Source organism: Neofelis nebulosa, chromosome 1 (genome assembly GCF_028018385.1).
Source record: "Neofelis nebulosa isolate mNeoNeb1 chromosome 1, mNeoNeb1.pri, whole genome shotgun sequence".
In the NCBI taxonomy this organism is placed as follows: domain Eukaryota; kingdom Metazoa; phylum Chordata; class Mammalia; order Carnivora; family Felidae; genus Neofelis; species Neofelis nebulosa.
Window position 1 is genome coordinate 179,695,279 of NC_080782.1, and position 13,715 is coordinate 179,708,993.

Genomic DNA, 13,715 nt, shown 5'->3' on the forward strand with positions numbered 1-13,715 from the left:
TGATATGAAGAAATTAGGTTGTAGCTAAATATCCATGAATATTAGGGTTATTCTCTATTGGTTTGGAGCGCTCTTTTACACACCAATATTCAGCTTTAGGAATTTAGGGACTCATTAACTTTGTTAAACATGGAATTTAGCTTTTTTTTTTTTCTAAAAAAAAGAGCTAATTATTTCTTTACTATTTTTATATCCAAGTACACTCTTCTTATTACTCACAAAGGACAAATCTTTACCAATCCCCAATCCCTGCAGTCAGGGAAATAATTTCATTTAAACATCCCCTGAAAGCAATTATTTATGGACTCCACAGAAACTGGGGTAAACTTTTTGTGGTCCCATTTATTTTGTGGAAATTATAGATTGGTTATAAAAGAATATGAACTCATAACTATTTGGTTAAAACGTTAACAGAAAAATAGAGCAAAAGTAAAGCAATGATCCCACCGCATAACAGAAATACCTTGTTATAATTTAACTGACATTCAGGTGTTCTCAAAAAGTGTTATTTTGATATTTAACAACATCACTGATTGGAGAGGCTCTACATTCCCCGTATTATCAAAGTTTTATGAACCAAAAATATTAACATAATTGGTTTTATTGAGAATTTCTTTGTTCTCAGATGTTCTCTAAACAGAACGGTTTAAATCCATGATAAACACTGTAACATATTTGAAGAAACCCCTCTCTGGGTAACTTCCCTAGCTGACACTGTGTTCTATCTTCCAGCAATGTACAACACTTATTTTGCCATAATTTCTGTGGCATAGTTGTCTCTGAGGTCTCCTTTAAAATCTCCAAGCTTCTCACATTTCAAGTTTCTCTAGAGCAATGTTTCTCAACCGTGGCTGGCAGTCCTGATGTCCAGCTGCGTCTCAGACCAATTTCATAAAAAATTTCAAGGGTGGAACCCTGACATCGGTAATTTTTAAAACTCCCAGGTGGTTCCAATGTGCAGTCATGGTTGAAACACACGATTTAGAGTGAGAAATGACCTCCGGCTATCCCACGACTTTTCTATTAATAGCTTAACATATTACAAGTGGCAAAATGGCATCAGTGAACATTTATGGTTGTAAAATAGAGCTGTTTTGTTCCAGTTCTGCTGAAGTATTTTTGTAAAACCTCTATGTCTGTGTCCCTGTAATTTGAAGTTTGAGCCATCAAATTCTGATAAAGAATCTTTGCTAAATTTAGAGCAGAGTTAAAGCATGATTTTCCTGATTTAAAAATGGCAGCTTTCAGTAAAATTTGGCCATTTAATTATGTACCTAAAAAATCAATTTTGAACAAAAGTATCACTCTCAAATGATTAAAATTTTAATAAGTTTCAGGTAAATAATAAGCTGTAGATACCATTTATTTAGATCAATTTGTTAATGCATAGAATTCCTAGGAGCATCACTCTCATTAATAACTTATTTACATGAATTCTTATGTATTAAACTCACTGTGCTAACATTTTCGTTATCTGAAACACCTTAATGTTATATCATTAACATTTTTAGCTTCCTAGTCAAGAAAAACTCTTTTAATTGCTCATTCTAATAGCTCAAAAGAAAATCATGTTTTTTTGTTTTGTTTTGTTTTTGGTTTCCATAAATATGAAATTTATTGTCAAACTGGTTTCCATACAATGCCCAGTACTCTTCCCAAAAGGTGGCCTCCTCAATACCCATCACACTCGTGTTTTTTGTTTTGAACCCACCTTTAAATTTCAGCTCCAAGCTCTTCTAACTTATTTATTTTAAATTTGCTGCATAGTTAATTTTCAAAACTCTGGATTTATTTCTCAACAATGTTACTCTCAGATCTAAACATGTTAGGAATAATAAGACACCCTTCATTCATCAATAATAAGGAAATCTTTTCTTAGAAGGTTTCACTCTAAATTGTATCCTTACCGCAGCCCTTTCATTAGGCAAGTTTCAAGTTTATTTGATTTGGACAACCATTTTGTCAATTTCCTTAATGAGACCTAGCAAACTTTGACATTTGAAATAAAAAGGAAAAGAAAACGTCAATATGGAAATTTAAGTTACTATGGAATAAAATTTATGAGAAGGTTATTATTAACACTGATATAGGGGCTCCTGTGTGGCTCGGCTGGTTAAGCCTCTGACTTCAGCTCAGTCATGATCTCACAGCTGGAGATTTGAGCCCCCATCAGGCTCTCTACTGTCAGCACAGAGCTTGTTTCAGATCTTCTGTCCCCTCTCTTTCTGGCCTTCCCCCCACCACTCCTGTGTGTGTGAGCTCTCTCTCTCAAAAATAAAATAAACATTAAAAAAAAAACAATGATGTAAACCCAACTGTTTGGGGGATTATAGTGATTCTGATGATATTGAACAAGTTCCATGACATTTACCCATGAACCAACTGAGAAAATATATTTCAAGAAAGAGCCTTTGGTCCCAGGTTGCTGGGACCTGAATTACCATGCAAATTTGGTGTCTTCTTTTTAAGTAAGCCTCATTTTCCATGCCAGTTCATAAAGTGGTAACAGGGAGGCAGGGCAAAAATATCAATCTGATAGGCAGTCTTTCCAAATCTGCTTCCCCAAGTAGAAGTGATTCACTCTCTGGCTATTTCTCCTTCCTGTAAATATTTATATTAAAGAGGCTCTATATCACTTAATGGCAAACCCATTCGTCTGGGTAATAATTTGATCTGATTCATAACTGTATCTCTAGCAACTAGGGGTTCACACTTGGTATTCAATAAATGTTTGCTGAATGAATGATGAAGGATGTGGAGTACACAGATTTAGCATTTGTTGTAAAGCATCAAATTGCATGTCTAAGATCTGTGCATTTTACTGTACTTCGACAACAAAGAACAAAATAAATGTTTTCATTCCCCTTGGAACATGCTTTGAGAATCAGATGACAAACCATTATGGAATGGGAGAGTTACTCCTTCACAAGTAGGTTAATAGGCATTTTAATAATCCACGTTGTTCTCTGGACTAGAGAGTTTACTATTTTACAAAATCAAACTCATCCACAAATTTGCCACCAATATGGATATTCAAATAATGTGCAAACACACATGTCAAATTCAAGGAAGATGTCTTAAATACTAACAACTTCATTGAAATAAAATTGAAGTTTTGTGTAGTAATTATTTTGTGGGATTAGGCATATTTGGTTGTTACTCCACTAAAACATATCAACATCCCTTTATAGTCAGACTTTGCATAAAAGATACACTCTGATTTACTTTTACAAATGTTTGAAAATTTTTACAGAGTTATGTATAAGTAACCAAAAACTGGGTATGGACTAAACTAATGCAAATGGGCTGCAACATTGTTTAATAATCTAGTACCCTAAACAGGTCCTAAAAGATATATAAGTACATTACTTACAAGTAAAAATCTACAATTTTATCATCAGTTATCTAGACAGCAGTTATAATTAACTAAAAAAAAATGCCCTATAGAATGGTCAGAGTATATAAACCCCAATCAATAAATAAAAAAAATATATACATAACTGTTCCTTTCCTAATCATCTTATCCTTGTTTCTTTGATGTCATTACTTGATCTTTAAGAGGTAAGAAAGCATATAAAGTGAAAAAAATTAAAACATGAAGACAGAAGCATAGTTTCACGGATATTAAAACTTGAAAACATGTTAAGAAATAATGATAAATAAATTCTTGCTGTTCTTAGCAACATGGAATAGAGGCTAGGAATAAAAAAAGACCTTGTAGTCTACAGTATTGTTTGTTTGCTTGTTTGTTTAGAAAGAAGTTTTCTCCTTAATGAAACAGAATGCAACGTATCACATAAATAAATTAAAAGAAGTAAAAGTGGATGAATGTCCATAGTCTTACCTGCCGGCTCAGTTTTCACTTTTAGTAATGGATCCTGAGGGATAGCTGTAGAAAACTGAGACCAGAAAAAAATGAAATTCTCACTGACACAACAAAAATGTCCCATTCCTCAAGAAGATGGGAATCTTCTTTGGTCGCGGAGTTAGTTTATAGCACAGTAAATTGAATGGCTTTGCTTAAATTGAATGTTTTTATCTAATTATATAGAAAAATATAATTTCTATATTATATTAAAACTATGATCCATTACAGGAGTGATTATTAACTTTTAAAACTAATTTCATGAACTGATTTTATTTCCTTAAAATGGAAATCATACCACTTTGCATTGCACTTTGAATTTTTTTCCAGTGAGCTTATGAAATTGTTGCATATGCAAATATGCCATACCTGTTAGCATTTCTTATATACTTTGCAAATGAAGTGTCTAAAGCAAATTCTATACTCAATTTCTGGTTTTGTTGTAAACCAATACTACTTAATAGCTTAGTACACCTGATGTGACTTGGCATTTTCAAAACTGATTTATTGCACACTCTGAAAAACTTGTTAGTTCTAACCTGGAGAATGCAATAGGTTCTTCTGCCATGATAATTATTATGCAGCTGATAGACCTGTTATGTCTTCCCTCAGTTTATGTAATTGTGATTTATCAGCCATTTCCAAGAGAAATCACGTCTCCAAAGCAATAGGTTCTGCCTTTCCTATTGACTAAAGTGCTCTGCGTTATCTGAAGAATAGCCCTGTTACCGAGAGAGACCTATACAAACCCATCCTATTTCAAGCCCTGGCGTATGTCCTGGGGAGAAACTGATATGTCTTGTATTCTTTGCAGTAGGTCTGGTCAATGTCTTACGATTCAAATACAATTAACCTAGAGTTTGCAGTTTGCTTCTACTGCTTATGAATAGCTGCAATCAATAGGTTACACATGATTGACTTCCTAAATACTTTTAAAAGCTGCCAAATAATTAAGTAGGGTTGGTGACAATTTAAGGTATATGGAGGTAATGACTTTTCTTATTTCTTTAATAATTTCCATTCTCAAATTGTAACTCTTTGTTTTAAAATTGACAATGGCAACTTGACAAGCATTGTTTGTAATTATGCTTTTTTTTTAATCCAAAGTTCAGTGGTGACTTCTGTCACAACAAAATTATAAAAAGCTGCCATTCTAGATGGCTCCTTCATAGCCATATGAGAAAGTTATTTTCATGTATGCATTTCTTTTTCTGTATTATAAAGTAACAAAAAGAGCTTTGAGAATTCTGTATCCTTTCTTTTATTGATGAGAACCCAAATTAAGTTATGGTTAAAGAGGTTTTAGAAAAATATCATGTTTGGGGCGCCTGGGTGGCGCAGTCGGTTAGGCGTCCGACTTCAGTCAGGTCACGATCTCGCGGTCCGTGAGTTCGAGCCCCGCGTCAGGCTCTGGGCTGATGGCTCGGAGCCTGGAGCCTGTTTCTGATTCTGTGTCTCCCTCTCTCTCTGCCCCTCCCCCGTTCATGCTCTGTCTCTCTCTGTCCCAAAAATAAATAAAAAATGTTGAAAAAAAAAATTTAAAAAAAAAAAAAAAGAAAAATATCATGTTAGTTTTTTCTCTGAGTTTTCTCTTAAGTGGCAAAAAGTAAAGCAATGGAGAATCAGGTTAAAGAAAACTATCATTCTCTATACTCCATGTGAGAATAAAGAAATGAAATAATTTTAGGATAACTAAAATTATTTTAATAGTTACTTCAAATTTTAAAGATAGAATAAATTGGATTCAGCACAAAGAGCATCTACTATTACTACAATAACTACCTTTGAATCCATAATTCATGTATTTACATTTGCATAAAATCTATCAGTTCTTTCTTGTTTTACCATTGCAGGCATCTTTGATTCTTATAAGGGGGCGGTATATGATAGACTTGAGGAATATGAATTAGACCTGGAAAATCATATGAAAATTATTTTCTTCTATCAGTCAATTGACCTACAATCTATTGATCTGTCTATTCACTCTAGACCTATATCAAATGTATTTATAATATAAAAATAATGAAATCCAAAAAAATGATGAAATCCAAGGTGAATACAAAGAAATCCTATCTGTAAAGTGGGCAACTTATATCAACTTTACTTAAATAAATCTTTATATCTCTAGCAAAAGTGAGTCTAACAGCTAAGATAATATATTTCACATATGCTTCAGTAGTAAACAAATTTATAGTTAAAAAGATGCTCATCTAAATATACTTATAACGATGAAAATACGAAAATACCTTAACAATCCATCATGGCTATGTAAATGATGGTACACCTTTATAAATGAAAACTACACAGTCATTATAAAAGATATTAAACACTAACGTGGAAAAATCTCAACGCTATACTATTGTGTGAATAAAGAAAGTTAGAAGCAAAAACATATGTAGCATATATCCTTTTATATAAAATAATATTAGAGCATATGCATTCAGAGAGAGATGTCTATACATATGTCTTTAGCTTATAAACATCTGTCGCCTTTGGGCAGCTTGATTTGTACTGATATCTATGTTCTTCTTTTTATCCAGAGTGGTAATAGCATTGATGATCTTTCTGCAATGACTGTGAATCTTCTTATGTACCCTCCAGATGTACCTCCTTATTGAGACTATTTTTTGGTCTTCTCATCTGAGGCATTTTAAGTTGATATAACTATGAACATATTCTTAGAAGTTATAGCCAAATAATAAGTAATCCTTGCATGGTTGCTCCTTAAATCTGAATACTAAGGAGTAGAATGCAGTTCAGTAAAAAACACATAAAACAAAGGTCAAGTGTTCTTACATAAAATACTAGATTTTAGGAGAAGGGAATAAAAAAAAAAGGTTCATGATGAACAAAAAAGAAGAGAGGCAAGGTAATTAGAAAAACATGATACAGCACAAGAAATTGCAATGTTATCAGAGTCAAGGGTTTTCTAATAGGGATAACAGAAGACCTCAACATTTGTTTCCATCCCTGCAGTGAAGAGAGAATAAAAACCTAAAAACTCAAGCTCAAGTAACCCTACGGCATTTTGGTGATAATGACATTTCTGTGTAGATTCATCAATTGTAACAACTGTGATATCTGGTGTTACATGTTGAGTGTAGCGGAGGTTGTGCATGTTGGGGGACAGAGGGTGTATGAAAACTTTCTGCACGTCCTGTTCAATTTTTCTGTGAACCTAAAACAGCTCTAAATGATAAAGTTTATAGATAAAAAATTAAAGATCCTATGCTAACTGCTGAAAGCAATGTGGTCAATGTCTTCTGGCCATCCCAAAGGACCCTAACCAAGATTCAATTGTCACGTGGAGGGAGTGGTCCAAGGGGGTAATGGAAACCATGAATCTCTTGATGCCTAGACATAAAATCCCTTGGCATCACTTCTATTCCATTCAATTTGAAAAAGGCAGTCACAGAGCCAACTTAGGTTCAAAGAAAGAGGCAATGGCCTGCCCACCTCAGTAGGAAGAATGAGAAAAAATTGGTGGTCAATTTTAATCAATCTTGGGAAGAGATCTCAAGAGGGCACTTGGCAAAAGCATCAATTTATATTAGGTAATTGAGGTTAATCAGGTTAATCAGGTTAATTAGGAACTGTGTTATTAGATGTGACCTAGTATTATACCTCCTTGTCTGAGTTGGAGAGGGTATGAACTCAAGAACATTGTCATCATTTTAGAAAAGTAAAGTAGCTAAATTGCTACATTTTATGTCTTAAAAACTACATAAACTATGGTAATAGAATAAAGAAACAAGCAAATTAAAATTAGCAACTCAAAATTCATGCATCATTCAAATTTAATTTGCATGGCATGGAATCATGAGCTTTTTTTAATTAAAAATATTGTTATAGAGTTACATAAAAATATATTGGAGGAAAATTAATCCTTATTATATTTGGTGCAGGATATTTCTTTCTAAAATTACAGATAAAGTTTTGTGCCTCAAATGATAAAAATAAAAAAGAGAACACTACTGTGGTAAAGAGAATAAAGCTTCCCTCTCTCTACAGATTTCCATACTCCAATCCTCAAAACTGGTGAGTATGTTACCTTATGTGGTAAAAGGGAGTGTGCAGATGTGATTACATTAAAAATTCTGAAATGAGGGGAATCTGGGTGGCTCAGTCAGTTGGACATCCAACTCTTGATTTCGGCTCAGGTCATGATCTCAGAGTTCGTGAGATGAAGCCCCTCATTGAGATTCTCTCTCTCTCTTCCCCCCCCCTCTCTGTCCCTCCCCTCCTCATGCTCCCTCTTTCTCTCTCTCTCAAAATAAATAATAAACTTAAAAGAAAAGAATTTTGAAATGAGAAGATTAATCTGGATTATCTGGTGAGCTCATTGTAATCCCATGGGTCTTTATAAGTGTGGGGAAAAAAAGTAGAGTCAGAGGAGTTGTGATGATAGAATACAGGCAGTCTCTAGAAGCTGGAAAAGTCTGGAACAGAATCTTCCTTAGAGACTGCATAAGGAACATAACCTTTAATGTTAGCCTCAGAAGACCTAGTGCAGATTTCTGGTCTCTGGAACTGTAATGGTACATTAAACCACTACATCTGCAGTAATTTGTTACAGTGGCAATCAAAAGCTAGTAAATTATCAAAATTTAAAAATGTAAGTTATAATTATTTCCCTAAAATGACAGCTCACAACCAATGAATCACTAGAGAAATTTTAAAACTAATTTGTATGGTAAATTAGTTAACTACATTGATGTTATCCAATGGAGTCATCTAGGATTTAGAAACCACGGTTTTTAAGTAATAAAGGTGGTTGAAAGCATGTAAAATATGATTTGAAAAACATGTGTCAAAAATATATAATTCTCTTCTGGGGCATGTTATTCAATCAACTTTAATATTTTAGAAACACACAGAGACATTCAATGATAAGTTAAATATAACCTATGTATAAATATACTTATGTATAAATTAATCTATATATAAATAAATATAAATAAAATAATATTTTATTCTAACCTGTACACTAAGATATGGAAGATTTTTTTAACATTTATTTATTTATTTATTTAGAGATCAAGACAGTGCAAACTAGGGAGGGGCAGAGAGAAAGGGAGAAAAAGAATCTCAATCAGGCTCTGTACTGTTCAGTGCAGAGCCTGATGCAGGGTTCCATCCCACAAACTGAGATCATGACATGAGCCAAAATCAATAGTCAGACGCTTAACTGACTGAGCCACCCACATGCCCAAAGAGATGAAAGAAATTTTTAATTTGTGAGTTCAGGGTTCTCTCTCCATGTGATAGTTGGCAATTTCTAGTTTATCAGGGTGAGGCGGGATGTGTGTGCATGCATACTCCCTCTATTCTCCTAAATAACTTAACTGGTATGCACAAGAGAACCTGGGGAAGGATTGAGGAGAAAAACAAGCATTTCTTTGTAGATCTATAGAATTAACTTACCATTGAAAGAAAAAAATGTGTGTGCTCACTTCCACAGCACTACACTAAATTTGAAAAGATACAAGGAAGGAAGATCAGCATGGCCCCAGTGCAAGGATGACACACAAATTCAGGAGGCATTCCATATTGAGAAGAGAAGAGAAGAGAAGAGAAGAGAAGAGAAGGGAAGGGAAGGGAAGGGAAGGGAAGGGAAGGGAAGGGAAGGGAAGGGAAGGGAAAGGAAAGGAAAGGAAAGGAAAGGAAAGGAAAGGAAAGGAAAGGAAAGGAAAGGAAAGGAATGGAAAGGAAAGGATAAGAAAAGAAAAGAAAAGAAAAGAAAAGAAAAGAAAAGAAAAAAGAAAGAAAAATGAGAATTGAACATGTCAACATTTTTTCATCTTCATTTATGGGAAATCTAAATACACTTCAACATTACAATGAAATGGAGAAAGAACAAATATGCATAGCCAAGAAATGTGCAACCTAATCAGTTTCAATCATAGACAAAGTGGCCACCAGTGGGCCTATTACTACACATGATAAAATGAATGCCTAGTGTGCACAATGGCATCAGCTTGCCACTGTTCTGTTTCCCATCTTAATTAGAACAAGAGCTCCAATATTATTTATTTTAAATTTATGCTAATGAACAAGGTCACTTTCCTCCTGAAAGCCTTTTTAATTCTCTACAGTTTACAGAATCAAGTCAAACTCGTTAACTCATCTTTATAAGTTCCTGCCTACCTTACCTTATATTTCCAATTCTCCAAATATTTTTGTTAAAAGCAGAAGACACAGCCTGGAGCCATGTTCTTAGCATTCCTCTACTTCCCCTAGCCTGGCCCACCTCATCCACATTTGGTAAAGTGTTCAGAGGATATCGGAAGCTCCCCAGACCCCATGTTAACTGCTTAGGATGGTGTTTCTGGGGATGTAGAAAAAAGCCTTAGAAAGTTGGCAATGTGGACTCCATTTGTAGATGTGACACTTACCTGCCAAGACTTAGGGCAACATATGGGCACTGTGGGGTCTTGTTTTCCTAATATATAAAAGTAGGAGAGTGTTGGCAACATTCACCCCATGGGGACACTGTGTAGGTGAAGGGACACAGTGTTTGTACAGTGCCTGACACAGTCTTCGAACATGAAGGTACTTAAATGTCAGCCATTCCTACAGTAATTTAGAAGAGAATGGTTTGTAAAAAGGGAACTATAATCACAAAGAAAATGTAAGAGGGTCTTTGTTCTTCTAAAATACAAAAGAGGTATATTAGCAGTCGAAGTAGAAATCTAAGAAAACATAGTTTATTTATGTCAAGTTGTTTTAGCATAGGAAAGAAGTTAAGTTTCTCTTTGGTTTTAGATGCACCTGATAACCCACAAGAATCAAAAGCGAGAAGGATAAATTAATTACAGCATTCCCTATCTGACTGTCAATGTGTGGTACTCGAGACTCTTTGAATTGGTTGTACCATCTACTAGATGTCTCATTAATTAATGAGTTGGATAAAATATTTGACACATGTTCATTTATGAAAAAAAAGAAGTGGGAAGGAAATGGAGATGCCTACTCTACTGCAGCCATAGAGTAGGTCTTCAGCCTGCATTCTGGAAGTTTGACAATCACAGTGATTTGTACAAGCAGAAACTGAATGAGTGATAAAGGACAAAGTGCATGATGCTCTGATGAGTTAGGCCACATGAGAAAGGAGAAAATGTCGTTTGGTTCTCCAGAGGAAGGTGTAACCTGGGTGTGGCTGCTCTTCACTTGTGGCCCTTGTGTCAGCACACCCTTGATGAAGCACAGCCTGGTGGTCTTGCTCTGCTCTCTTACTGACCCTCTCCGTCCTTAGTCCCTACCAGATCTGAGCCTTTTGGGTGCCCAATTGTGAGTAAATATTCTTGCACATAATTACAGTATTCATGAGAACACAAGAGAAGTGAGTTTAAAGCAAACAGACATTCACATTTTAGCAAAATGCAATGTCTCCCTCCATCTTCTGCAGCAAGTGGGTGAGGACTTTTCACAAATGCTGGATCATAACCAGGAGAGATCCTACCTCTCTCCTAACAATGTCCCCTCTGCAGCCACATTGGTGTGCTTGCCATGGTCAAGCCTGATCTGCTCCTGCCTCAGAGCCTTTGCAATTCCTTCTGCTTGAGATGGCTAACTCCTTTGAATACTATCTGCTTAGTAAGGCCTCTCCTGACCACCCTATGGTGGGACCTCTAGCCTCCTTGACCCTTCATATTTTTGGCCTACAATACAGAACACTTTCGCATATACATAAATTTATTATGTAGGTTTGTCTCTCTCCAAAGGCAGAGACATGTGTTTTGTGCCGATATAACAAGAACAGAGTCAGGCACATTGTAGGTATGCATTACGTAGTTATTAAATGAACATTTGTTGAATGAATTAGCATTCAGGATGTATTTTGGTCAAGCAAAAAAGTCTAAATAACATTCAATTCAAAACTTCTTGGTGCAACAGGGAAATCAGCACTAAATTTTGTTATTTTTACATATTAACTAGTTAAAATATTTCAATTTTTGGTATCTCAAGGAATTTTCTTCAGCTTTATGGAAAATTCACTAACCCAGAATATTTTCTAAACCCAAATATGGTTCATGCAATTCTGTCTACATACATTAATATGAAGATGAAGTTTACATCTTGACTTTTGTTATAAATGTTTAAATTACTATTTATGAACCTTATAATTTTAAAAATGTAAATCCTTTAATAATCAATTACCACATCCAATTAGTTCACAATCATTGAAATATACAGTTGGGACTGGAGTTCATTTCAAATCTCAGAATACAAAGTCACTTAATTCAGAACTCCATCTGTGCCTCCGTCTCTAGAGTCTGACAAACAGTCTCCAAATTGTCTTCTGAGTTTTCATCAAAACAAGACACCAGTTTGGAATCTATTTTAACATTACTTGCACTATATGGGGACTCACATTGCATCTGCTTTGATTTTTCTCTAATGAAAGTTCCTAGTTGTTCTGTGTCAGAAAGGATGTAAGTATTCCCTAGAAATAGTGCTGTTATTTAGAATGCAACAATAGAGAAAATCGAAGCCCCAGATCTTATATTTCCTATTCATAAAATTGTAATTGGCCTTTTTATGTCTGTGTTACCCTTGAGACACAGGGAATTAATTTTATGTCCATGAACATATATAGGATACCCATAAAACTCAGAATAGTCCAACTTCTCATCCCCCAAAAAGAATTAGAAATAAAATCAAAGCATATTTTTCTTTAATCTTGGGGATTCTGTATAGTTTAATGTTACCTCTTGAGATGATATTAAATTGCAGTTATTGTAAATAATGGGCAAAGGAAGAACTATGGTATAATGTTTGCAATAGCATTGTAAATAGAGAAGAAATCCCCACCAAATTTACATTTCACTTGCAGGATGAAGCAGACTCCTTGCAGATATCAAATGTTTATATTCTCCTTTGTCATAGCTGCTATAAGTACAAGGCTTGTTCGCTCACAGGGTTCAAAGTCTGGTTTCACTACTCTACATGACCCAGGTATGGCTTGGACTTGCTAACATAAGGCCAGCCTCGTTTTACTCATCTCAATAGGGATAAAAATGCCTGCAGCAAAAACTGGGGAGGGGTGAGGCCTATGTAAATTAATATACATAAAATACCAGCATGATTTCCCGTTCACAGGAAATGCTCAATCAATTAGTGCCAACACCAAGGGCAATCAGACAGAACAGACATAATAGTATCAGCTCATGAAGAGCTGATAGCTCCAGAGGCAGAAAAGCTCTGCCATTTGGAAGACAAAAGTAAGTCTTGGTCTTATGTCTCTGTATTTTTTGTTTGTGCTTAATGCACAAAATCAGGATCTATTCAGCACTTGAATGAGAAAACACACATACACAAACAGCCATCCAAAATAACTTCTTGTTTTTAAGATATGTATTGTTGTCTTCACTCCTCCTGTATAAGTAATATCTACAACTTAAAAAAATTCCGTAACACAATGAACAAATATCAAAGTAATATATAATTTTGTTATTGATACAGATTAATGGATAGCAATATAATATGAACATATTTCCAGATATGCCTGTATGAAGTTTTTTTATACCAATAAGATTATAACAATATGAATAACACCTCAAAAAACAAAGAAAAAGAAAGAAGGGACCAAACAAGAAAAAAGAGAAAAAGAGAGAGACACAGACAGATTGAAAGAATAGAACAGGTACGGCAGCAATCTTAAACCAGCCCTATCAGGAACCTTCTCTTTCCACATCTCCCTTTTCATATGTCTGGTCTGGAGGAGAGGGGTCTCGGAGCTGTGGAAGAGTCTTTTTTTACTTACTCTTTTTGTTAATTTCTGTATGAGAGGGGCTCTATCTTCTGTCTTACCTTCTCTCTGTTATCCTGATGCTAATCAAGGCTGAAA

The 13,715-nt window shown here is 34.8% G+C and overlaps 1 protein-coding gene and 1 non-coding gene across 2 annotated transcripts in view; one reads left to right on the forward strand and one right to left on the reverse strand.

Moving 5' to 3' along the window:
* GPC5 (glypican 5) overlaps positions 1 to 13,715 on the reverse strand; it is a 678,338-nt gene that overhangs the window by 80,973 nt on the left and 583,650 nt on the right. The gene's annotated exons all lie outside the window — the stretch shown is intronic.
* On the forward strand, positions 9,312 to 9,420 carry LOC131489661 (U6 spliceosomal RNA). The gene has a single exon (XR_009250672.1). It is a non-coding gene; the product is annotated as a U6 spliceosomal RNA (small nuclear RNA).